The sequence below is a fragment of the Neoarius graeffei genome, chromosome 6, assembly GCF_027579695.1.
Source record: "Neoarius graeffei isolate fNeoGra1 chromosome 6, fNeoGra1.pri, whole genome shotgun sequence".
Taxonomy (NCBI): domain Eukaryota; kingdom Metazoa; phylum Chordata; class Actinopteri; order Siluriformes; family Ariidae; genus Neoarius; species Neoarius graeffei.
The window spans coordinates 89,072,242-89,097,300 of NC_083574.1; the positions used below are offsets into that span (position 1 = coordinate 89,072,242).

The 25,059-nt window shown below is 42.8% G+C and overlaps 1 protein-coding gene across 1 annotated transcript in view; it reads right to left on the bottom strand.

Moving 5' to 3' along the window:
- Positions 1-25,059, bottom strand: part of LOC132887538 (probable G-protein coupled receptor 149) — a 54,012-nt gene that overhangs the window by 14,879 nt on the left and 14,074 nt on the right. The window lies entirely within an intron of this gene.

A 25,059-nucleotide genomic window follows, 5' to 3' on the forward strand; every position in this document is an offset into this window, starting at 1 on the left:
CCACTACATCACCATGCCGCCTCCCTCGCATTCTCGTCTCGTCTCGTCTCGTCTTCTTCCGCTTTATCCGGGACCGGGTCGCGGAGGCAGCAGTCTAAGCAGGGAAGCCCAAACTTCCCTTTCCCCAGACACCTCGGCCAGCTCCTCGGGAAGAACACCGAGGCGTTCCCAGGCCAGCCGAGAGACATAGTCCCTCCAGCGTGTTCTGGGTCTTCCCCGGGGCCTCCTCCCGGGGGGACATGCCTGGAACACCTCCCCAGGGAGGCGTCCAGGAGGCATCCGAAAAAGATGCCCGAGCCACCTCAGCTGATTCCTCTCGATGTGGAGCAGCAGCGGCTCTACTCCGAGCTCCTCCCGAGTGACTGTGCTTCTCACCCTATCTCTAAGGGAGCGCCCAGCCACCCTGCGAAGGAAACTCATTTCGGCCGCTTGTATCCGCGATCTTGTCCTTTCGGTCATTACCCAAAGCTCATGACCATAGGTGAGAGTCGGAACGTAGATCGACCGGTAAATTGAGAGCTTCGCCTTTTGGCTCAGCTCCTTCTTCACCACAACGGGCCGGTAAAGCGACCGCATCACTGCGGAGGCTGCACCGATCCGCCTGTCGATCTCACGCTCCATCCTTCCCTCACTCGTGAACAAGATCCCGAGATACTTAAACTCCTCCACTTGAGGCAGAACTTCTCCACCAACCTGGAGAGGGCAAGCCACCCTTTTCCGGTCGAGAACCATGGCCTCGGACTTGGAGGTGCTGATTCTCATCCCAGCCGCTTCACACTCGACTGCAAACCGCCCCAGTGCATGCTGAAGGTCCTGGTTTGAAGAAGCCAACAGGACAACATCATCCGCAAAAAGCAGAGATGAAATCCTGTGGTTCCCAAACAAGATTCCTTCTGGCCCCTGGCTGCGCCTAGAAATTCTGTCCATAAAAATTATGAACAGAACCGGTGACAAAGGGCAGCCCTGCCGGAGTCCAACATGCACCGGGAACAGGTCTGACTTACTGCCGGCAATGCGAACCAGACTCCTGCTCCGTTCGTACAGGGACCGGACAGCCCTTAGCAAAGAGCCCCGAACCCCATACTCCCGAAGCACCCCCCACAGAATACTACGGGGGACACGGTCGAATGCCTTCTCCAGATCCACAAAGCACATGTGGACTGGTTGGGCAAACTCCCATGAACCCTCGAGCACCCTATGAAGGGTATAGAGCTGGTCCAGTGTTCCGCGACCAGGACGAAAACCGCATTGTTCCTCCTGGATCCGAGGTTCGACTATTGGTCGAATTCTCCTCTCCAGTACCCTGGAGTAAACCTTCCCTGGGAGGCTGAGAAGTGTGATTCCCCTATAATTGGGGCACACTCTCCGGTCCCCTTTCTTAAAAAGAGGGACCACCACCCCAGTCTGCCACTCCAGAGGCACTGTCCCTGACCGCCACGCGATGTTGCAGAGGCGTGTCAACCAAGACAGCCCCACAACATCCAGAGACTTGAGATACTCAGGGCGGATCTCATCCACCCCCGGTGCCTTGCCACCGAGGAGCTTGCAAACCACCTCAGTGACTTCGGCTTGGGTAATGGACGAGTCCACCTCTGAGTCATCAGCCTCAGTCTCCTCAGTGGAAGACATGACGGTGGGATTGAGGAGATCCTCAAAGTATTCCTTCCACCGCCCGACAATGTCCCCAGTCGAGGTCAACAGCTCCCCACCCGCACTGTAAACAGTGTTGGCAGAGTACTGCTTCCCCCTCCTGAGGCGCCGGACGGTTTGCCAGAATTTCTTCGAGGCCGACCGATAGTCCTTCTTCATGGCCTCCCCAAACTCCTCCCAGTTCCGAGTTTTTGCCTCCGCAACTGCCCGAGCTGCAGCACGCCTGGCCTGCCGATACCCGTCAGCTGCCTCGGGAGTCCTGGAGGTTAACATGGCCCGATAGGACTCCTTCTTCAGCTTGACGGCATCCCTTACTTCTGGTGTCCACCACCGGGTTCGGGGATTGCCGCCACGACAGGCACCGTGAGGCGACAGGCACTGTGAGGCGACAGCGCTAACCACTACATCACCATGCCGCCTCCCTCGCATTCTGAATAATAAAATAATTGATGCTCACAAAGCAGGAGAAGGCTACAAGAACATAGCAATGTGTTTTCAGGTAGCTGTTTCCTCAGATTGTAATGTTATTAAGAAATGGCAGTTAACAGAAACAGTGGAAATCAAGGTGAGGTCTGGAAGATGAAGAAAACTTTCTGAAAGAACTGCTCATTGGATTGCTAGAAAGGCAAATAAAAACCCCTGTTTGACTGCAAAAGACCTTCAGAAAGATTTAGCAGACCCTGGAGTGGTGGTGCACTGTTCTACTATGCAGCGACACCTGAACAAATATGACCTTCATGGGAGAGTCATCAGAAGAAAACCTTTCCTGCATCCAAGCCACAAAATTCCACATCTGAAGTTTGCAAATGAACATCTAAATAAGCCTGATGCATTTTGGAAAAAAGTCCTGTGGACTGATGAAATCAAAATAGAACTTTTTGGCCACAATGTGCAAAGGTATGTTTGGAGAAAAAAGGGTGCCAAATTCCAGGAAAAGAACACCTCTCCAACTCTGAAGCATGGGTGTGGATCGATCATGCTTTGGGGTTGTGTTGCAGCCAGTGGCACAGGGTGCATTTCACTGGTCGAGGGAAGCATGGATTCGAATAAATACCAGCAAATTCTGGAAGCAAACATCACACCATCTGTAAAAAAGTTGAAGTTAAAAAGAGGACGGGTCCTACACTAAGACGATGATCCAAAACACACCTCAAAATCTACAATGGAATACCTCAAGAGGCGCAAGCTGAAGGTTTTGCCGTGGCCCTCACAGTCCCCTGACCTAAACATCATTGAAAATCTGTGGATATATCTCAAAAGAGCAGTGCATGCAAGACAGCCCAAGAAACTTGTCGAACTGGAAGCCTTTTGCAAGGATCAATGTGTGAAAATCCCCCAGGTAAGAACTGAAAGATTATTAGCTGGCTACAAAAAGTGTTTACAAGCTGTGATACTTGCCAAAGGGGTTGTTAATAATTGACCATGTCAGGTGCCCAAACTTTTGCTTTGGGCCCTTTTCCTTTTTTGTAATTTTGAAAATGTAAAAGATGAAAAAAAAATTGTTTTGCTTAAAATATAAAGGGAATGAGTCATCTTTATGCCTTTTGGAGATCATTTCATCTTCAACTTGCTTAACAGTACTTGCTTAACAGTAACAGCAATTTTGACCAAACTTTGGTGCCCAAACTTTTGCATACCACTGTACAGAGGGACACTGTACCAGCTGCTGGTGGTGGTAGGATCATCATGCTCTGGGGCTATTTTGCTGCCAGTGGAACTGGTTCATTGCTCAAAGTGGATGGAATAATGAAGAAGGTGGACTACCTCAGAATTCTTCAGCATGAACCATCAGAAACTTGAACACGACTTGGGAGTTACAACAGGACAATGAACCCAAACACGCATCAGAGCTGGTTGTGGAGGATAAAGCAGGCTAACATTAAGCTTAAAACAAGTTCTAACTTCAACCCTATTGAAAATATATGGACCGTGATTATAAGTCGAGTCCATGCCAAGAAAAAATAATAATAATTGAACTCTACCAATTCTACCATGAAGAGTCCTGAAATATCCAACCAGAATTCTGCCAGAAGCTTGTTCATGGTAAACAAAAATGTTTGGTCAAGGTGAATCTTGTGAAGAGACATTTTACCCAAATATTAGGTGTGCTGTATGTATAATTTTGACCCTGTATTGATTTCAGAAAACCCAAAGAAAATTAAAACTTGTGCACCAAATTCTAGTGTTTTTTTTTAATTAAAGCTGTATGCTGTACAATCATTCTGCTACAGAAAAAGAACAGTTCAAAGAAATTACTGAAAGCCCAAATATTGCCATGACATTCATATCCAAGGTAACATCCATGTCACTGTATATAAACTTCTGACCACAACTGTAATATTTTATATATATATATATATATATATATATATATATATATATATATATATATATATATATATATACTGTATATATATACTGTGTATTCTATATATACAAATTCTGACCCATTCATGGTCACCATATTGGAAACATGACCTCAAGTCAAAAAACGCTTTCGACTCCAAAGACAAATGTTTCAGCGTAGATGAATGCAGTTAAAAAAGATTCAATTATATGCTTTTTTGAGGCGTCTGTTATGAATTCCGAGGCCTTGATATCGCTCTCTTTCCCTTAAAGCATTTATTATGCATTCAGTGCAGTTCAAAAGGCAGGAAGTCACTTCTAAAGCAACAGTCCATCCTGTTAGGTGACTGTAAATTGGACTGCCAGGGAGGTCATGTGACCTGGCATAAATGAACCACTTCAAATTCTTAGGTAGCAACATTAGTCTTTTTTTTTCCCAGCATAAAACATCACACACACCTGCTATCAAGAAGATCCCTGAGCATGGAAATGGCTTTTTTAGAGCTAGTTTTTCATCTCTTATCGCTTATTAGTAATAACATCGCGTGGCGGTTGGGGCCAGTGCTTCTGGAGTGGCAGACCGGGGTGGTGGTCCCTCTTTTCAAGAAAGGGGACCGGAGAGTGTGCACCAATTATAGGGGACTCACACTTCTCAGCCTCCCCGGGAAGGTTTACTCCAGGGTACTGGAGAGGAGAATTCGGCCGATAGTCAAACCTCAGATCCAGGAGGAACAATGCGGTTTTCATCCTGATTGTGGAACACTGGACCAGCTCTATACCCTTCATAGGGTGATCGAGGGTTCATGGGAGTTTGCCCAACCAGTCCACATGTGTTTTGTGTATCTGGAGAAGGCATTCGACTGTGTCCCTCGTAGTATTCTGTGGGGGGTGCTTCGGGAGTATGGGGTTCAGGGCTTTTTGCTAAGGGCTGTCTGGTCCCTGTACGAATGGAGCAGGAGTCTGGTTTGCATTGCCGGCAGTAAGTCAGACCTGTTCCCAGTGCATGTTGGACTCCGGCAGGGCTGCCCTTTGTCACCGGTTCTGTTCATAATATTTATGGACAGAATTTCTAGGTGCAGCCAGGGGCCGGAGGGAATCCTGTTTGGGAATCACAGGATTTCATCTCTGCATTTTGCAGATGATGTTGTCCTGTTGGCTTCTTCAAACCAGGACCTTCAGCATGCACTGGGGCGGTTTGCAGTCGAGTGTGAAGCGACTGGGATGAGAATCAGCACCTCCAAATCTGAGGCCATGGTTCTCGACCGGAAAAGGGTGGCTTGCCCTCTCCAGGTTGGTGGAGAAGTCCTGCCTCAAGTGGAGGAGTTTAAGTATCTCGGGATCTTGTTCACGAGTGAGGGAAGGATGGAGCGTGAGATCAATAGGCGGATCGGTGCAGCCTCCGCAGTGATGCGGTCGCTTTACTGGTCCGTCGTGGTGAAGAAGGAGCTGAGCCAAAAGGCGAAGCTCTCGATTTACCGGTTGATCTACGTTCCAACTCTCACCTATGGTCATGAGCTTTGGGTAATGACCGAAAGAACAAGATCGCGGATACAAGTGGCCGAAATGAGTTTCCTTCGCAGGGTGGCTGGGCGCTCCCTTAGAGATAGGGTGAGAAGCACAATCACTTGGGAGGAGCTCGGAATAGAGCCGCTGCTCCTCCACATTGAGAGGAATCAGCTGAGGTGGCTCGGGCATCTCTTTCGGATGCCTCCTGGATGCCTCCCTGGGGAGGTGTTCCAGGCATGTCCCCCCGGTAGGAGGCCCCGGGGAAGACCCAGGACACGCTGGAGGGACTATGTCTCTCGGTTGGCCTGGGAACACCTCGGTGTTCTTCCTGAGGAGCTGGCTGAGGTGTCTGGGGAGAGGGAAGTTTGGGCTTCCATGCTCAGACTGCTGCCTCCGTGATCTGGCTCCGGATAAACGGAAGAAGATGAGATGAGATGAGATGAGTAATAATTTAGACGTTTTTTGAAATGGATTTTTCCTGTCAAGTGGGTCACTCCTGGTGTGTGGTGCCCTTAGTGTCTCAGTATTATCTCAAAAGTATTGCCTTAGACTGCTTTTAAATATTCCAGTATCAAATTTTCATGGTTTATGTCGCACAGGAACAGTTAATTGTTTTTTGTATATAAAGACAAAACTTTTACATTTTTTTAAATTAATTTTTAAAAATATTTTATGTAATTGTTTTATTATATATATATATATATATATATATATATATATATATATATATATATATATATATAAATTAACTTTTCATTTTAATTTTTAAAAATTAAGATATAATACATAAACATTATATAAATAAATAAATAAATATCTCATCTCATTATGTAACCACTCTACATATATTGATTTGATTTTATATTACTTTACTGATTCCCCAGTGTAATAGGCCAACTTAATGCTTTTATTCTCTGCAATGCCATACAAATGTTTAATATTTTACAAAAATGCATACTTTAATCTGAAAAGCTCTTCCTTTGAAGAAATTATTCATTTCCACCAATATTTCATTTTATTCATTGGTATTTTAGTTTTTTTCTTTTTTTAAACAATATTCCATCCTGTTAGTATGTAGAATCGTTGCTTTAATCTGTTAAGCTTATTACGTCCTTCAACTATTTTTCATTTAAAACCTTTGTGATATTTTATCGGGATGGTATGTTCCACTCATCCCACTGTTACTTCGAATTACACAGCAAACCAATTACAGTTTACTCGTACATGTTGAAAATATGAAATAATGTTATTTTGAAACCATGTCAAAAAAATTATATTCTCACACAATGACCAATTTAGCAGAATCCACAGTTAACCGTCTTCAAGTCTTTGTAGTTCTCGCTGTAGTTGTCATACACATCACAAATATTCTTACCACAGTATTTTCAAGAATATAAACAGAATAGCATACACTCTAAATGCAATAAGAAGAAGGTTTTTTGATTTCCAAAAGGCAGCGAATAGTACAAAGAAACCCTTGACCTTGTTGTGTGTGTCAGATTTTATCCATCGGGCAGGTCACGAGCCTGGATTTTCCATCATCAGAGGCAGAGCAGATTTTATCGCAGCAAGCTCAGACACACTACAATCCACACAGCACCTGTTCAGTACAGAATACTCAAATAAAGCCCGTACTAAAACACTGTCTGGCAGCAGCTGAGCTACAGTTCAGCCTGAGCGAGTAACATGTGCATTTGCTGTCTGACACACAGCTAAGTGGGTCTGTGAAAGCAGGAGCGATAGAGTGGTTTTACACCTGCCAGAACAGAAGGCAATGAGAAATGGACCTTGATCAGAAGTATAACACGAAGAGCACATGGTTACAATATTTAAGCAAAATGTCACTTATATATATATATATATATATATATATATATATATATGCGCGGCATGGTGGTGTAGTGGTTAGCGCTGTCGCCTCACAGCAAGAAGGTCCGGGTTCGAGCCCCGTGGCCGGCGAGGGCCTTTCTGTGCGGAGTTTGCATGTTCTCCCCATGTCCGCGTGGGTTTCCTCCGGGTGCTCCGGTTTCCCCCACAGTCCAAAGACATGCAGGTTAACTGGTGACTCTAAATTGACCGTAGGTGTGAATGTGAGTGTGAATGGTTGTCTATGTGTCAGCCCTGTGATGACCTGGCGACTTGTCCAGGGTGTACCCCGCCTTTCACCCGTAGTCAGCTGGGATAGGCTCCAGCTTGCCTGCGACCCTGTAGAACAGGATAAAGTGGCTAGAGATAATGAGATATACTGTATATACACACATACAGGGTGTTTCAAAAAATTTGATATCATTTCACAATCTAATAACTTTGGCAATTCTCGTTCAATTGACCTCAAATTTTAACAGCATGTGTGGAAACAGGTCAAATTTTTATGTTTAATTCCCTCGCCCGGGACGGAGTCCACCAGGGGGCAAGGTATTGTTTTCAGTGTTTTTTTTTTTTTTTGTTAGCAACATTACAGGAAAACGGCTGGACCACTCTTCATGTAACTTTCAGGATAGATGGGAATTGGTCTCAAATAGAACCTCCAATATTTTGAGGGTCATCTGGTCAAGGTCAAAATCCTTTTTGGTGTAAATGGTGGCCCACTGTCCTGAATGTGTCCCAAATCACTCCCTACTCACTACATAGTGGACTATATAGTCAGGTTGCCATTTTGTAGTGCTGTCCGAACGTATCGTGAGCATTATTACACCCTGTACAGTGCACTCAATGTATCTCAATGCATCATGAAAAGTAGAAAAAAAAGGCCGCAGCAAAGAAGAAATTTTATCATTTAAATCAATGAGCTCATATAGTCCTCTATATAGTAATTCCCTATATAGTGAGTAGGGTGTAGTGAACGAGTGAGTGATTTAGGACACAGCATTTGTAACCAATCAGCATTTATCCTGATCAAGTTTGATTACCCGTTCGATTTCTTGATAAACGTCGGAACTAATAAGAACTAGAAATGAAACAAGTGTTGCCAGGCAAAACAAACCTCACCCGGCAGCACTTATTTTATAAGTGTATAAAATATCAAATATCATGGTGGCAAATGAAAGGCCGTATGGGAGTTCATTATAGTAAACTATCTATCAACAACCATTTGAGTCATAATGGAAAATATGTTATTTTGACCAAAACGTTGACCTTTCTGGTGAGCTTGACCTTCACCTGGTTACCCACAAAATTTAAATCAGGTAATCTACGGACCATTGCCCACCTACCCTGAAAATTTGAAGTCAATTGGTGCAACCGTGTAGATGCTAGACTTTTAACACACACACACACACACACACACACACACACACACACACACACACACACACACAAACGAAAGTTTGAAAGAAAACTATGAGAGATACCCCATCATGTAGTATATCAGTGGAAGCAGAATTGAAAGATGAACATTTTGGAATTGATTTGAAGTAAATATGATGAATATGATTCAGGAAGAGAAGGAAACAAATAAATTAAAGCATCATTTAGCAAGAGCAGACATGAGTTCCCAGGAAGCTTTACTGAGAAAACTAAAATTCAGTGGTGCTTAAAAGCCAAGATTGCTACCAGGAGAAGCTGCGGTGTCAATCTGACACACGACAGTACCTTACTTTTTCAACATTTCCACTTCTCTTGTTTGAAGATGAGGGAAAGAGGACAAGATGTTCCCTGAGGACTGGAGTCAAGATTCTGCCTTTCTCATAATACCTCAGTGGTGCACAAAGTGAGGGTGATGAAAGTGATACACGTATGTGTGCGTGTGTATATACATAAAGTAAGTCACTAAATGGGTAATTGTATTTGCATGTGTGAGTGTCCATATGTAGCAGTGTGTAGGTGGGTAAATGTGTGAATGTAGCTTTGTGAGGAGGTATTATAGACTGATATCATGATATACTGTATACAGCGGTGCTTGAAAGTTTGTGAACCCTTTAGAATTTTCTATATTTCTGCATAAATATGACCTAAAACATCATCAGATTTTCACACAAGTCCTAAAAGTAGATAAAGAGAACCCAGTTAAACAAATGAGAGAAAAATATTATACTTGGTCATTTATTTATTGAGGAAAATCATCCAATATTACGTCTGTGAGTGGCAAAAGTATGTGAACCTCTAGGATTAGCAGTTAATTTGAAGGTGAAATTAGAGTCAGGTGTTATCAATCAATGGGATGACAAGCAGGTGTGAGTGGGCACCCTGTTTTATTTAAAGAACAGGGATCTATCAAAGTCTGATCTTCACAACACGTTTGTGGAAGTGTATCATGGCACGAACAAAGGAGATTTCTGAGGACCTCAGAAAAAGCGTTGTTGATGCTCATCAGGCTGGAAAAAGTTACAAAACCATCTCTAAAGAGTTTGGACTCCACCAATCCACAGTCAGACAGATTTTGTACAAATGGAGGAAATTCAAGACCATTATTACCCTCCCCAGGAGTGGTTGACCAACAAACATTACTCTAAGAGCAAGGCATGTAATAGTCGGCAAGGTCACAAAGGACCCCAGGGTAACTTCTAAGCAACTGAAGGCCTCTCTCACATTGGCTAATGTTAATGTTAATGAGTCCACCGTCAGGAGACCACTGAACAACAATGGTGTGCATGGCAGGGTTGCAAGGAGAAAGCCACTGCTCTCCAAAAAGAACATTGCTGCTCATCTGCAGTTTGCTAAAGATCACATGGACAAGCCAGAAGGCGATTGGAAAAATGTTTTGAGGACGAATAAGACCAAAATAGAACTTTTTGGTTTAAATGAGAAGCGTTATGTTTGGAGAAAGGAAAACACTGCTTTCCAGCATAAGAACCTTATCCCATCTGTGAAACATGATGGTGGTAGTATCATGGTTTGGGCCTGTTTTGCTGCATCTGGGCCAGGACGGCTTGCCATCATTGATGGAACAATGAATTCTGAAATATACCAGCGAATTCTAAAGGAAAATGTCAGGACATCTGTCCATGAACTGAATCTCAAGAGAAGGTGGGTCATGCAGCAAGACAACGACCCTAAGCACACAAGTCGTTCTACCAAAGAATGGTTAAAGAAGAATAAAGTTAATGTTTTGGAATGGCCAAGTCAAAGTCCTGACCTTAATCCAATCGAAATGTTGTGGAAGGACCTGAAGCGAGCAGTTCATGTGAGGAAACCCACCAACATCCCAGAGTTGAAGCTGTTCTGTACGGAGGAATGGGCTAAAATTCCTCCAAGCCGGTGTGCAGGACTGATCAACAGTTACCGGAAACGTTTAGTTGCAGTTATTGCTGCACAAGGGGGTCACACCAGATACTAAAGCAAAGGTTCACATACTCTTGCCACTCACAGAAATGTAATATTGGATCATTTTCCTCAATAAATAAATGACCAAGTATAATATTTTTGTCTCATTTGTTTAACTGGGTTCTCTTTATCTACTTTCAGGACTTATGTGAAAATCTGATGATGTTTTAGGTCATATTTATGCAGAAATATAGAAAATTCTAAAGGGTTCACAAACTTTCAAGCACCACTGTACTTTTCCATACATTTTCCCTTTTTGTACTTCTAAAGCCAAATGTTTTTCCATCGAAAGCCAAACCCACAGATTGTAAACCTTCTGCTGGGTCAGATATTAGGACCAAACTGGACATTAATGCAATATGAGCACTATGCAGATTCAAATCAAAGAACCACAAACACTGATCATCCATCCATTATCTGTCCTTATCCTGCACAGGGTCACGGGCAAGCTAGAGCCTATCCCAGCTGACTATGGGCGAGAGGCGGGGTACACCCTTGACAAATCGCCAGATCATCGCAGGTCTGACATATAGAGACAAACAACCAATCACCCTCACATTCACACCTATGGTCAATTTAGAGCCACCACTTAGGCTATATCCACACGACAACGGCAACGAGATGTTATTTAAAAAAATATCGCGTCCACATGGGCAACGATCAGTAAAATATCAGGTCCATATGGCAACGCAACGCTTGCTGAAAACGATGCAATACACATGCCACACCTCTAGGGGTGCTGTAAGACGGTCCCTTCGGAGACACCAGAACAATAGAAGAAGTAAGGACGCATGCGCATAAACTATTATGCGCGAGACTTCATATTAGCCACAAAGTCAGAAAAATCTGTCCGTAAAATTACATTATAATGACCAAATACAATGAAAAGTATTTTTCCAGTCTCACCTGTGAAAGGTAATCCCATGTGATCTCGTTTGGATGGTAAACCTGTTGGTACAGTTAAACGCAGCACATGAATGAGGCATCTTTATTCTCTGCTTTGACCCATCCAATATGGCGGCGAGGATGACGTATGATTCTACGCGGAAGGCGGCGTCTTTAATGGTCCGGAATAAATTGAATGCTACACATTGATGGATTAATTTGTTCTTCTACGCCCTTTTTGAGGAATGTATTGTAGGACTTAAACCAACATCTGAAGAGGTGAGATCACTCCTTTTTTTCCCTATTTTTGCTGGCGGGATTGACTCTGCCCTAAGGGCTATTCTCTCTCTCTCTCTCTCTCTCTCTCTCTCTCACTTTGCACCATTACACAATAAATATTCACAGTGAAAATATTTTGTAAGTGCGTTTCATGAACCAAGTTATAGGATTTGTTGACAACTCGCATCGAGTTCATTACACTTCTACCCGGCGTGAAGCACTCACAGTCATGTGGTTGTGACGTCATCGTAAACAAATCCGTTCTACTCATCCAGATGACTTCGCAACGGCAACGTTGCCAGATCTTTCCACTCTGGAACCCGTTCTCAAAAGATTGCGTTTTGGGGCAACCAAAACGCCGGTGCCGTGTGGACGCCAGGCCTAAACGATAAACAATTGTATCGGATTCACCTGAATCCGTTGCCGTGTGGACAGGGCCTTAGCCTAACCTGCCTGTCTTTGGACTGTGGGAGAAACTGGAGCACCCAGAGGAAACCCACGCAGACATGGGGAGAACATTCAAACTCCACACAGAAAGGCCCCCATCGGTCACTGGGCTCAAACCCAGAACCTTCTTGCTGTGAGGCGACAGTACTAACCACTACACCACCAGCACTGAATATTTTTTACAGTCATAACATTTCTCTACTCTGTCCATACTCTTCTGTACTACTGACTCAGTCCTGACATGAGTCAACACAGGTTTGACATTATGCAAATAAAACTGACCTTTTCCTTTGCATTCTGACATACAGACTATAATTTTTTGTTCAGAAAATAAATGAGCTCCCTTAACTTATTTAAACCGAACTAAATTAGCCATTTGAACAACATTGCAGTCACAACAGCACTTGTTGTGCATTGTTTCTGAATAAGCCGAGTTTGTTAAAGCAATGTCTGAACAAATTAGAACATCAGAAGGATCCGCCCCTTTCCTTACCACCTACTCTACTCAGCTCCTGGTCCAAGCACTGATCCTCTCCCACTTTGTCTACTGCAAGTCCCTCCTTGCTGGCCTTCCAGCTTCTGACATCAGACCCCTGCAGCTCATCCAGAGCACTGAAGCTCGCCTGGTCTACATCCTCCCTCATTATTCCCATGTCACCCCTCTGCTTGTTGACCTGCACTGGCAAACTATTGCAGCTCACATCAAATTTAAGACATTGGTGCTAGCTTACCAGGCAGTCAAGGGGTTAGGTTCAAAATACCTCCAGAGTCTGATCCGCCCCTACACGCCAGCCAGATCCCTATGCTCCGCTACTACTGGTCTCCTGACCCCTCCTCCTCCTCTCTGCTCCTGCCCAGCCCGCCCAAGACTGCTGTCTGTCCTGGCTCCCCGTTGGCGAAATGACCTTCCCATTGAGGTCAGAACTGCTGACTCCCTGACCACCTTAAAGAGCAGATTGAAGACTCACCTCTTCAGTCTGCATCTCTTCCCTTCTTCCTTGCCCACTGTGTAATCAAGTAGCGGTCCTGACCAACCTCAGGCTGTGTACCGTCTAGCCTGGTCATGATGACTCAGTGTTAGCCATTGGGGTTTTATTTTTCTCTATTTAGTTGTACTTTGTCAGCTCATTTTTATGGTTGGCTTGTTTTGTTATGGGTGGCACGGTGGTGTAGTGGTTAGCATGGTTGCCTCAGAGCAAGAAAGTTCTGGGTTCGAACCCAGTGGCCGGCGAGGGCCTTTCTGTGTGGAGTTTGCATGTTGTCTCAGTGGGTTTCCTCCAGGTGCTCCCACAATCCAAAGACATGCAGTTAGGTTGATGTGGGGCGGCCTTGGGCTGAAGTGCCCTTGAGCAAGGTACCTGGGTGCTCTGGTGTGGCTGCCCACTGCTCTGAATGTGTGTTCACTGCTTCAGATGGGTTAAATGCAGAGGATGAATTTCACTGTGCTTGAAGTGTGCATGTGACAAATAAAGGTTTCTGCTTTCTTTGCATATTTGCTGATTGTTGTTACTCCAACAGAATATTACACTCAGTGTTATTCTGTTACTTGTTCCTTTGGCACGAGAGCTTTCTTGTTGAGAAGTTCAGCATTTCTTGTTCCTGACTTTTGCACTTCTTGTACATTGCTCTGGATAAGAGCATCTGCTAAATGCCTGTAATGTAATGTAATAAACAGCACATCTCCTCCATCCCAATTATTACTTTACCAATTAGAGTGATTTCTTATTAGTTCAGTGCAATTGCTCCAGGAAAACAGTACACAGTATTGAACAGTGTGACCCTGTAAACACATGAAAATGTGCACACACACACACACCCTTCTCACACAAGATATAATCACATGCACTAGAAATAATGCTCAGTTTCTTGAGTGGGATTTATCAGTGTCATGGTCCTACCTGTGGTTTCCTCTCTTCAGGTAACATTCCACTCCTCTCCACTCTGTATTACCTGCCACGCCCACATGCTCCTTCCCCATCAGGCTCACCTGCTGTCTATTACCATCATTAACCCTCATTTGACTTTCAGTGGCTGTCATTGGCTGGTTCCTATCACCTGCTCCCTTCCCTGTGTATATTTAAACTGCAGTCCTCCCAAGCTTCAGTGTCAGATCGTCTTTCAAGGCATTGACCCCGTCTACTCTTCAGCCCTGGTAACCTGACCCTGCATTTCTGTCCCCATTCTCGCTACCTGACCTGTGACTCTGTGTTTCAGTCTGTTCCCAAACTCCTGTCTGTCGTGCTGTCCTGTCTGTCTGCTGAGAGCCTGCTCGCTGGGAGACCGCCTGGATACCAAGTGCTGTCAGCTTACTACTCTGACTACGCCGTATCCCGTCTGATCTCTGAAGCTAAGCAGGGTTGGGTCTGGTTAGTACTTGGATGGGAGACCTCAAACATCACCACCATGCTCCCACCAGCCATCCCTGTCTCTCAGTCCTCCTGCCACTGAACTTCACACACATCCTCCCAAATCCCTTTCCCCTGCTATCAATAAATTCAACATTTAACTTAGGCTCTTGGGTCCTCGTCTGTTTGTCCTGACAATGTTATTTAGAGGAGTTGTAGTAATAGTGGAAATAATAATTATTATATCCATATTCACTGGATATGAGCAATCATGTGCTCTGATTGGCTACTCTACTACTAGGATATCAGTTCATATACCATGAGTAGAGAAAAACAAAATGGTGGCGCATGTTGCTGAAGCAACTGAGGATGAAATAAAAACTCTCCTTGAAAACAAATCCCTAAAAAATACAAAAAAGCAACAAAATATGGAATAAAATTATTTGATAAGAATGTATTTTTTTTTCCAAGAATTATTATTATAGCATTTTTCACAAATTGCTCCTATCATTTTGCCGGTTGGTTTACATTCTTCATCTTTAAGCGTTCAAATTTGTTGAATTTATTTAGACTGGTTCAAAAGCTCAAGGAAGTTTGAAAATTACAGAACTGAAACGTCCAAGGAAGAATTAAATGTCTAAAGCAATTTTACAGTGCCTTGAAAAAGTATTCATACCCCTTGAACTTTTTCACATTTTTCCACCTTACAACCACGAACTTAAAAATTTTTTATTGAGATTTTATGTGATAGACCAACACAGAGTAGCACATAATTCTGAAGTGAAACGAAAATGATAAACGGTCTTCAAAATTTTAAACAAATAAAAATCTGAAAAATGTGGTGTGCATTAGTATTCAGCCCCCTGCGTCAATACTTTGTAGAGCCACCTTTTGGTGCAATTACAGCTGCAAGTCTTTTGTGGTATGTCTCTACCAGCTTTGCACACCTAGACACTGAAATTTTGGCCCATTCTTCTTTGCAAAATAGCTCAAGCTCAGCCAGATTGGATGGAGAGCGTCTGTGAACAGCAATTTTCAAGTCTTGCCACAGATGCTCAATGGGATTTAGGTCTGGACTTTGACTGGGCCATTCTAACACATGAATATTCTTTGACCTAAACCATTCCATTGTAGCTCTGGCTGTATGTTTAGGGTCATTGTCTTGCTGGAAGGTGAATCTCCTTCCCAGTCTCAAGTCTTTTGCAGCCTCCAACAGGTTTTCTTCCAGGATTGCCCTGTATTTAGCTCCATCCATCTTCCCATCAACTCTGACCAGCTTCCCTGTCCCTGCTGAAGAAAAGCATCCCCACAGCATGATGCTGCCACCACCATGTTTCACAGTGGGGATGGTGTGTGCAGGGTGATGAACAGTGATAGTTTTCCGCCACACATAGCGCTTTGCATTTAGGCCAAAAAGTTCAACTTTGGTCTCATCTGACCAAAGCACCTTCTTCCACATGTTTGCTGTGTCCCCTACATGGCTTCTGGCACACTGCAAACGGGACTTCTTATGCCTGTCTTTCAACAATGGCTTTCTTCTTGCCACTCTTCCAAAAGGCCAGATTTGTGGAGTGTACGACTTATAGTTGTCCTGTGCACAGATTCTCCCACCTGAGCTGTGGATTTCTGCAGCTCCTCCAGAGTGATCATGGGCCTCTTGGCTGCTTCTCTGACCAGTGCTCTCCTTGCTTGCTCTGTCAGTTTAGGTGGATGGCCATGTCTTGGTAGGTTTGCAGTTGCGCCATACTTTTTCCATTTTTGAATGATGGATTGAACAGTGCTTCTTGAGATGTTCAGAGCTTGGGATATTTTTTTATAACCTAACCCTGCTTTAAACTTCTCCAGAACTTTATCCCTGACCTGTCTGGTGAGGTCTTTGGTCTTCATGATGCTGTTTGTTCTTCAGTGTTCTCTAACAAACCACTGAGGCCTTCACAGAACAAGTGTATTTATGCTGAGAGTAAATTACACACAGTAGGACTCTATTAACTAATTAGATGACTTCTGAAGGCAATTGATTGCACTGGATTGTATTTAGAGGTATCAGAGGACAGGGGGCTGAATACTAATGCACACCACATTTTTCAGATTTTTATTTGTTTAACATTTTGAAGACCATTTATCATTTTCGTTTCACTTCACAATTATGTGCTACTCTGTGTTGGTCTATCACATAAAATCTCAATAAAAAAACTTTTAAGTTCGTGGTTGTAAGGTGGAAAAATGTGAAAAAGTTCAAGGGGTATGAATATTTTTTCAAGGCACTGTATACCTCGGCATGACAGCAAGACAGCACTTTCTACAAAACAACACCACTAAAGTCAATTCGTGCAGCCATTGATAGGTTTTTAAGGAGTCCGCCTAAGCGGAAATGATTGTCAGATGTTTTGTATAAAGTTTTTATTTATCGAATTTGCAAAAAAATAAAAATGCTCCATTTCTCAAAATCCAGTGAGTGTGGATAGAATAAAACAGTTATTCCACTCAATCTTGTTGTACATGGATTATAGCCAACTCGGCACTACGCGTCTTGTCAGCCATCAGCTCATGCAAAAAGCTACATATAGTGACCTTGAGGTCCAATAACAAGCCCTGGGGGGTACATTAGTGTAGACTGTACCTTGGGGGATAGAAATGGACACCTACTGTATCCCTGTTTCTCACAGTGTAGTAGTGGTCATATTAGTACTAGTAATAATAGTAGTAGTGATAGCAATATTAGTACTAGTAGTAGTAAAATCAAGTCAACTTTATTAATATACCACTTTCCCTTGCTCAACAAACTGCTTTACATAAATCATTAAATCACAATATAACAAAAGGCATAAAACCAACATACAACACATGTACACAAGCTGCTCTGGAATATATTCAAGTCTCCTTAAATGGTAATGAAAACAGATGAGTTTTAAGTGTAGATGTAAAGACTAAAATAGAAAAAGAACACCTAATTTTTAACAGTCTACTATTACAGAGCGTTGATGAATGCACTACACCAATACAAATGCACGGCTACCCTTTATTTTCAACCATGACATTGGACTCACATTTATGAATGTATCCATGGTCCTTTGAATATAAAACTACAGGATGTCAATGAGTAACCATAGCTACTTGGAGTTACAGCATGTTATATTGAAAACTCATTAGAAACCACATCCATGTCCAATAACTTAAATGACAGCAGAAGAAGTACTGTGAAGGTGACAGACTTATGATTAATAGTCTTAAGCTAAACATTGTAATGTTTGAAAGAAAATCAATACACATGCATTCTAAGAAAGGGGGTTACTCAATGGTTCTTTGGTTGATTAAGGGTTGTACGGAGCTTTCTGAAGGACTTCTACTTGGTTGAACCTTGGCTTTTATGAAAAGGAAACTATCTGTTGTTGGGTTCTACTGAGATAGAAAGCAAAGAAGATTCTGGATGGAATCTAAAGGCCAGAGACTGGCTTAAAGAGACATATGTGCGTGCAAGATGGCTCAACCCACATTCATTTTGCACAAAGATTATGTAAATGCAAAATGGGTCAACACAAGCAGGAACAGTAGGAGAGGCAATACAAGAGTAATATCATCATCATCATCATCATCATCATCATTAAATTCCTTTCATAGAGGCGCACGAATTATGTTCTCCATTGCTGTGGTGGGTTTAAAGACCTGATCAACATTGGTACTGCTGCTACTATTTCTGCTGTTTTTTTTTTTTTTACAAGATACATGCCATCAGAGCCAGCTCAGCTCCAGTCATCTTCATTGTTCATCTTACTGTGCAAACTCAGAAACCAGGTCAAACGTTTTCTGGTCCTTTAGAGCCATGATTTGGCTTGGACCTGCACTTGCACAGTTTCCACCTCAAGTACAACCCCCAGTTTAAGAGTGTAGATGCAAGAAACATAAGTGCAAAGGCAAGTCTGCTAACTACCTGTCTTTTGGGTACCCTGGACAGAACAGTCTTTGAGAACCCTCTCTGAAAGTCATACCTTCTCATAACGTGACACGCTGAAGAATTATCACATTCAACAACCCATGACACTTTACCTCCACACCCCAGAGATCCTGCTTTCCTGAATACTAACCATCAGTGGTGTCATTAGGCCTTATCATTTGGGGCTATAGCCCCAGGTATTTTGAGCCTAGCCCCAGGTATTTTCATCCTCGAAAATAGTAAGAGATTAATAAAGGTGGCACGGTGGTGTAGTAGTTAGCACGGTTGCCTCACAGCAAGAAGGTTCCAAGTTCGAACCCAGTGGCTGGCGAGGGCCTTTCTATGTGGAGTTTGCATGTTCTCCCCATGTCTGCGTGGGTTTCCTCTGGGTGCTCCGGTTTCCCCCACAATCCAAAGACATGCAGTTAGGTTGACGTGGGGCGGCCCTGGGCTGAGGTGCCCTTGAGCAAGGTACCGAACCCCTGAGTGCTCCCCAGGCGCTCTGGGCTGCCCACTGCTCTGCGTGTGTGTGCGTGTGTTCACTGCTTCAGATGGGTTAAATGCAGAGGATGAATTTCACTGTGCTTGAAGTGTGCATGTGACAAATAATAAAGGTTTCTTCTTCTTAATAGAAAATAACCGACTGAAATAGATCAGAACTTGACTTGCAGCATCTGAAGGGGGGGCAGGCATAATTGAACACGGCACAGTGCATGTTCAAAATGTTGCTCACCGCCAACAGCAGAAGAACATTCAGAACTGGTTGGAAGACGACTTAAAAAAACCCAATCCACTATTGTTGGATTTTTCTCAATGAAAACAGATGGTAAGTCATTGACCGTGGGTGTATATATAGACCGTATCAACAGTGTAACCTATCTAATTATGTTGATGCACAAAAACTGCTCTGTGTAGCCTGGTGATGTTGAATTTACAGCATAGGGTCGGGATGATTAGTGTACCAGGTGAGCTCAAAAGTCCGAGTGGTTGAATGAATATCTACAGTGGTGGTCTATTTGCCCTGACTAAATTTATTTCACAGATCAACAACAATTTGTGTTCATGTAGACACCAATAGTTGCCCTGACACAATTTAATCATATGTTTTAATGCTACATGTAGCCCTGCAATGACCTGGCGACTTGTCTAGGGTGTATCCCCCTTCTCACTCATAGTCAACTGGGATAGGCTCCGGCTTGCTTGCAACCCTATACAGGATAAGTGGTTACAGATAATGGATGGATGGATGTAGCCTATGCAGAACCAGCCAGCCAATCATACCATAGCCAGAGTTGGCATATTAGTCACGTATAGGGATCAAATAGTTTTGTTGTTTTGCCAAGCAATATTAATGTCAGTATAAATTTGTGTTGTCCAGATACTACAAATGAGTTGCTGCAGTCAACTGAGCCTGGATGCGTTGGAGAAAATGGAATTTGTGTGTGTGTATGGGCGGCACGGTGGTGTAGTGGTTAGCACTGTCGCCTCACAGCAAGAAGGTTCTGGGTTCAAGCCTATCTGTGTGGAGTTTGCATGTTCTCCCCGTGTCTGTGTGGGTTTCCTCCAGGTGCTCTGGTTTCCCCCACAGTCCAAAGACATGCAGGTTAGGTTAATTGGTGGCTCTAAATTGACCGTAGGTGTGAATGTGAGTGTGAATGGTTGTCTGTGTCTATGTGTCAGCCCTGTGATGATCTGGCGACTTGTCCAGGGTGTACCCCGCCTCTCACCCATAGTCAGCTGGGATAGGCTCCGGCTTGCCCGTGACCCTACACAGGATAAGCGGTTACGGATAATGGATACATGGATGGATGTGTGTGTGTGCGAGAGAAATTTGGAAGACATATTTATATACTCGTAGTCTTGTAAGATGGGATGTCATCTGGGATTTTGAATGTTGTAATATAATAATGTAGCTTAGAATTTGTGTCTTTGTGGTCCTAAAGGAGAGATATATTGTGAGTGAGAAATGATATTTTTATTAAACTCATGATAAAGTTTACGAGTGATATTTAAGTCAATTGACACATACCTCAGTTTCCTGAGACATTATGGGTGTTAATAATCACTTAATAATAAGGAGACAGAAACTGAAGTGAACGACATACATTTAAAAAGAGCAGTGCAAAAATCAGTAATATAGATGCCATAATCTTTGAACATGTGTGGGTGAGAATATTTGTTGTAAAGTTAGAAATAACCTCCCCAAGCTATCTATGGCAATCTTCATTAAAAAAAATCCAAGCCCCAGCAAAACCCGACTTAGCCCCTGGTCTTTTCAATAGCTACAAACGCCCTTGTTAACCACTTCCTCACTATAACTTCCTGTTTAGAGATTATACAAAGCCAGTAAAGCTTGTACGAAGTCTTGCCAACATCTCTTTGTAAGTCTTGAGCCTCTGTGGATTTACCCTTTGTCTAGATTGATTGTGTATTGCTGTTTTTGACCTTTGGCTGCTTTGACACTGATTTTGGATTGTGACTTGGATTTGTTATTAAACCCCCTCACGCATGGATCCTCACACTTCTTTTGAGTCCTGTTCATTATAATAACAGTATAAGTACGGTGGTGATTATAAGAAATTGTGTGAGCTGATTGGTTGAGAGATTCGGATTATTTCTCGATAATCACCTTGAGCGACTCAGCAAAATGGCGGCCAATCGCTTCGTCACTGTAAGTGAGGTAGCCTGGCAAGCCAGACTAAATGTGAATATTTAGTCTGGCCTCGATCCGTAGACATTTCCGAAGGGGGTAGGAGGAACAAACCACTGTCTTTCAAACTGTCTCTGTATAGGCCAACGCTCTAACCAATCAGCGCAACAGTGACTGTGACGTAGTCAGAGCGACAGAAAGCAATGGGGGAGACCTTGAAATAAATAATTTTTCAAAATGCGTATTAATTAATAAATAGATTCTAGATATTAAGAAGTTTGGAGATAATGACCACAAGTTTGGAGTCTGTACCACATACACTTTTTTTTCCAAGTGTTTTTCAAGGGTTTGCTTAAACTATTTTTGAGAGTTTTTATTTAGTGGTGTTTGGTGAAATAATTTCCTTTAAATTTAAAATAACGGGAAAATAAGAAACAATCAAAAAGTAATGTTTCAAAGCTGTTTATTAATTCTTCGTACTGCACAAACTAGCCCCATACTTTTGGCTACGAGCGGAGTCAGCTGGTAGATCAGACTTTTGCCATAGCCGGTCGGCAAAACAGCGAAAACGTCCTTCTTGAAAAGGAATGAGCGGAGAGCCTCTTCCTGCTCATGTTTCAACGAAAACTCCAAGTCTAATTCTTCTAAAACTGATTCCAAAGCGGAGTCAAACGCGCGCTGTTCACTAGCGGTAGCCATCTTTCCTGTTGCGCTTTCTCCAGCGTCGCGCAGCTTTGTCGTCACTCCTGCAAAAGCCCGCCCAAAGAATCCAAACAAAAACCTTGCGTTGTGATTGGCGGGCACGATTTGATGCCCGGGGTGTTTTTGTTTATATGGCGCGAGGCTAGACCCATTTGCTAGGCAAAAATATTTTTGGCCGCTAGGCGGGTGGGTCTAGTTTACTAGGCTATAAGTGAGGCAGAATTACAACTGATGGAAGAAAATGCTGTTCCTAAAAGCACTCAAGACACTATGAAGTTTGGTCTCAAACTCGTCAAAGGTAAGGTGGAATTGTGATTTATTTTATCGATTTCAAAACAAAGTATTTTATGTGACTCGGCGTAGATAAGTGACACAAGTCTGCGCCGCACCTTTATTACATTCACATGTCGCTTTTGAAGACTGAAACAAACTTTTTTTAAATACGATTTGTTTGAAATAATCACCTGTGTATTTATACTAAAACAATTATACACCTCAGGCTCAGTGAATATCAGTGATTATTATACATACAGTGGTGCTTGAAAGTTTGTGAACCCTTTAGAATTATCTATATTTTTGCATAAATATGACCTAAAACATCATCAGATTTTCACACAAGTCCTAAAAATGGATAAAAGAGAACCCAGTTAAACAAATGAGACAGAAATATTATCCTTGGTCATTTATTTATTGAGGAAAATGATCCAATATTACATATATGTGAGTGGCAAAAGTATGTGAACCTCTCGGATTAGCAGTTAATTTGAAGGTGAAATTAGAGTCAGGTGTTTTCAATTAATGGGATGACAATCAGGTGTGAGTGGGCACCCTGTTTTATTTAAAGAACAGGGATCTGTCAAAGTCTGATCTTCACAACATGCATTTGTGGAAGTGTATCATGGCACGAACAAAGGAGATTTCTGAGGACCTCAGAAAAAGCGTTGTTGATGCTCATCAGGCTGGAAAAGGTTACAAAACCATCTCTAAAGAGTTTGGACTCCACCAATCCACAGTCAGACAGATTGTGTACAAATGGAGGAAATTCAAGACCATTGTTACCCTCCCCAGGAGTGGTCGACCAACAAAGATCACTCCAAGAGCAAGGCATGTAATAGTCGGCGAGGTCACAAAGGACCCCAGGGTAACTTCTAAGCAACTGAAGGCCTCTCTCACATTGGCTAATGTTAATGTTCATGAGTCCACCATCAGGAGAACACTGAACAACAATGGTGTGCATGGCAGGGTTGCAAGGAGAAAGCCACTGCTCTCCAAAAAGAACATTGCTGCTCGTCTGCAGTTTGCTAAAGATCACGTGGGCAAGCCAGAAGGTTATTGGAAAAATGTTTTGTGGGCGGATGAGACCATAATAGAACTTTTTGGTTTAAATGAGAAGCGTTATGTTTGGAGAAAGGAAAACACTGCATTCCAGCAAAAGAACCTTATCCCATCTGTGAAACATGGTGGTGGTGGTATCATGGTTTGGGTCTGTTTTGCTGCATCTGGGCCAGGACGGCTTGCCATCATTGATGGCTCAATGAATTCTGAATTATACCAGTGAATTCTACAGGAAAATGTCCAGACATCTGTCCATGAACTGAATCTCAAGAGAAGGTGGGTCATGCAGCAAGACAACGACCCTAAGCACACAAGTCGTTCTACCAAAGAATGGTTAAAGAAGAATAAAGTTAATGTTTTGGAATGGCCAAGTCAAAGTCCTGACCTTAATCCAATCGAAATGTTGTGGAAGGACCTGAAGTGAGCAGTTCATGTGAGGAAACCCACCAATATCCCAGAGTTGAAGCTGTTCTGTATGGAGGAATGGGCTAAAATTCCTCCAAGCCGGTGTGCAGGACTGATCAACAGTTACCGGAAATGTTTAGTTGCAGTTATTGCTGCACAAGGGGGTCACACCAGATACCGAAAGCAAAGGTTCACATACTTTTGCCACTCACAGATATGTAATATTGGATCATTTTCCTCAATAAATAAATGACCAAGTATAATATTTTGTCTCATGTGTTTAACTGGGTTCTCTTTGTCTACTTTTAGGACTTGTGTGAAAATCTGATGATATTTCAGGTCATATTTATGCAGAAATATAGAAAATTCTAAAGGGTTCACAAACTTTCAAGCACCATGAATAAAAACCATGGAATTTTTTCCATGGAATAAAAACGTGTTCTATTCCCTTCTACCGGGTTTACTGATAGCATGCAATATTGTTATCATATCACTTATCCTCCATGTATTACGCTAATCTCCGCAATGGAGAATGAGCATGCAATATTGTTATAATATTGCACGTTGTCAAGACAACGCAACGTCACATGTCAGAGCTCATGCGAAGATCTAATGACAAAACTTTTCTGCTGTGCAAGCGCACAATCATTTCTTTGTCCGCCGTGAAAGAGAGAAGACAAGGCTAATCCAGTGCTAGGCTTAAACACTAAATAAATAAACTGAAACTGAAGATGTGTTGAACACCTGAAAGGCTACCAAAACTTCATTATATATATTTCGCGCATATTTACAAGAGAAAAACATACCAATGGACATCGAAAAACTGGAAAAGAGACACGTCGGAGATGTAAAACTTCCACACTAGCGAGTGACAGTTTGTAAACAAACATGGCCACCAGGTTTGCTTTGTTAAAAGTGGAAGATTTTGAGAAAATTTTGGCTGCCAGGTTGCTCCGGTATGTGTAGCTGTCGATGTTGATCTTAAAAGTGACTAAATTATACAAGGGAAATAATAATAATAATAATAATAATAATAGGCTTGACTGTGCTAGCATTGGCCTTCACTAACACTGCACCAGCTAGAAGGTAACTGGACTGCTGCGCTAACAGCACCGAGTCGCGGGTAAGCTCGCGCTGGCCTTTGAGAATGCTGATATGAAGAGCGTGTATGTATAATAATAATATGGGCTAGCTTTTTTCATGGTCTATCAGATATATTCCATTCAGCTACTCGTCTTCGACTCGTTTAGTATCATACTCGCTGAACAGAATATATCTGATAGACCACGAAAAAAAGCCAGCCAATATTATTTCAA